We start from the raw sequence: 3,114 nt of genomic DNA on the forward strand, positions 1-3,114 counted from the left end.
GGGGCTGGAGGAGGTGACAGAGATAGGGAGGGGGTGTAGGGGCTGGAAGAGGTTACAGAGACAGGGAGGGGGTGTAGGGGCTGGAGGAGCTGACAGAGATAGGGAGGTGTTGAACAGAGCATGTATCTTCTTCCCTCATTCCCCTCCAAATATATGAAACATTGCGAGCTGAGCTAAGAGGATCTATTGAACTCTATTTGCTCCTTTTTTTGTTGCCCACCCATATTTGTTTATCTGTTTCACTCCTTGTCTGTCTGTCAGTGTCTGTGTGTGTCTCTCCCTGTGTGTCTCTCCCTGTGTGTGTCTGTCAATGTCTGTGTGTGTGTCTGTCAGTGTCTGTCTGTGTGTGTGTCCCTGTGTGTGTCTTTCTCCCCTACACCCCTCTTTATCACTGTAAACTCCTCCAGCCCCTACACTGCTCCCTATCTCTGTCACCTCCTCCAGCCCCTACACCCCCTCCCTAACTCTGTTCCCGCTTTCTCCCCTTACCTAATGGTGCCTTTAAAATCTACAAATAAATCAATGTCTTACTTGAATATACTCAGTGACCTGGTCTCTGTGGCGGAGAATTCTACAGGTTGTCCAGCCTCTGAGTGAAGAAATGTTTCGTTGTCTCAGTCTTAAACTGTCTCCTTCAAATCCCCTGGTTTTAAACACCTCCAACAATGGGAAACATCTCTGCACGTAGACTGTCCAGCCCTGTTAGAATCTTATACATTTCAATAAGATCCTCACTCATCCTCATAAACTCTAGTGAATACAAGCCGAGTTGAACCAATCTCTCCTCATGGAACATTCCACCAACCCCAGTTCAATTGAGTCTATCAGGCAGGAAGATTAGGGACTTTGAGTAATCGGATTAAATCTTCAATTTTTGTGAAAACCCTGAGAATATGGGCTCGAGAGTCAGAGCATTTTCCAGAGTGGATCATGACAAGAATTCCATGTAACGTTCAAAATAGTCGAACAGCTATTTAGTTGCAGAGTTCTTTGAATGTCCCGGGACATTTTCAGCCATTTCTTTGCAACAAATATATTTACATAAAGTATATTCAAGTTTTTTGGAACATCTCTTGATCTGGAGAACCAAGGTGGTTGATGCTGGAAGGGTTTACCGTAGGGCAACTCAACTGTGACGCAAAAACAGAAGTTGCTGGAAAAAGCTCAGCAGGTCCGGCAGCTTCTGTGACGAGAAATCAAGAGTTTTGGGTCCAGTGACCCTTCCTCAGATTGGTTCGACTGTGATGCCTTTTACAGTCAAATAGCCAACGCATGATCTCAGGTTTTGCATGTGAACAGATGCAATTTCAGTGCAGCGGAGGAGGGCAAGACTGGGAAACATCACCTTTTCGAAAGCAATGTTGACTGAACAATGGCACAGCGACTGGGCAAACCGATAGGGACAGGATGAGGCTATTTGGCCCCTCAAGCCTGTACACACTTCCATGGTGACCGCTTTCAGTCTTCGTTTCCTGAACTCACCTTGATGTGTAACCCGTACCCAAACAGAATCAATTGAGCTCCGTTGTGAAACTGTCACATGAACTGCAGCCCAACAGCTTTTAGATTTTTGGCAGAAAGTGTTGCCGATTTCTATTACCCTCTGTATGAGGAAGTGATTCCAGAGATCACCCCTGAACAGGAGTCTGGCTGGAATCTGCTCCATCCCACCCTGCTCCCCCTCACCCACCCCAGTGGAGGACTGTCGATCCTCCGGAATGTAAATCACCTTGAATTCCTAATCTAGTTAAGGAATTTAATCGTACTTGTAAAAATACAGTTTTGGCCTGGTCATTTATGTACATCCCGGAATTATTACAGCGCGGGAGGAGATTGTTCGGCCCATCGTAACTGTACTAGGTCTCTGACTGAGCACTGCACTTCATGCCATCCTCCTATCACCCCTTCCCGCACATTCCTCCACTTCAGATAACGGTCTCATTCGTAAATGACTGGATCGACTGAATTAATCTTTAGAAATGATGCACAAACGAAGCAAGGTTAAAAGGAGGAAAATAAAACGTTTTTTTCACTCAGACGAGTGGTTGGGGTCTGGAGGGCAGTGCCTGAGAAATGTGGTTGGGGGCAGGTTCAATCAAGAGGGCATTTGAGAGGGTACTGCATGACGATTTGGATAGAAATGGTGTGCAGGGATATGGGGAACAAAGCAGGAGACTGGCGCTAGGAGACAGAACTAGTACTGCCATGCTTGACAGAATGGCCTCTTGTGCACCATCACATTGCTGCGAATTGAGCCAGTCACCACCACACTCACACGCAACATGTTCCGGACCCCCATGGCTCTTTGTGTGAGCAGCTTTTTCCTCATGTCTCCATGAATAACACTGCGAGATTATCCCGTGCAATGTTACTTGATGAATAATTGAAAGGGACAAAGAAATTGAGGTTCCCTACCTCCAACATCCAGCAGCCCAGCCTGTTCCTCATATGGGGCTGAATCTCCTGCTGTAGCGATGAAAGTGCCCCCCTGTTTGGCAGATACCTCTCCTCGGTCTCTAGCAGCTTTGTCAGCACCCGTGCCTGCAGCAGACAGGGATCTGCTTGTGCTTGGCAGACCCTTTCTGACTCCGAGCGCAGCACTGCCCTGTCTGTCTCCATCCCCACTCCAACTTCAGACTTGCTGCTGCCTCAAGACCCTCCCTGATATAGCCTGAGCTGCCCGTACATTAACTCCTCCCTGTGGCCCTGAAGCCAAGCGAGGTGGGGGGAGGTCACTCTGCCCCTGGCCAATGACCGCCTCTTGAAGTGGGCCCTTAGTGTGTCAGTCATTTCAAAGGGAGGGGAATTGGGAATGCTCGCTCGCTTGCTCTGGTACTTTCTATTAGCAGTTTGTTCCATACAGATTTTTAAAGGGTTTCCATTTCTGAGAGTTTTTAATCAGATCTCACACACTCGTCCCTCCCACTAATGGTGGGGACCTCTTGATGAGATTAACCCACTCCATTGACACGTACACAGATACACACACAGACATTCTCAGACACACGCACGCACTCACACACACAGACATGTGCAGAGACTGTCTCACACATGCACTCATTCACACACAGACATGTACAGAGACTGTCTCTCACACACACACAGACATGTACA

The sequence above is a fragment of the Rhincodon typus genome, chromosome 37 (assembly GCF_021869965.1).
Source record: "Rhincodon typus isolate 14 chromosome 37, sRhiTyp1.1, whole genome shotgun sequence".
NCBI lineage: Eukaryota > Metazoa > Chordata > Chondrichthyes > Orectolobiformes > Rhincodontidae > Rhincodon > Rhincodon typus.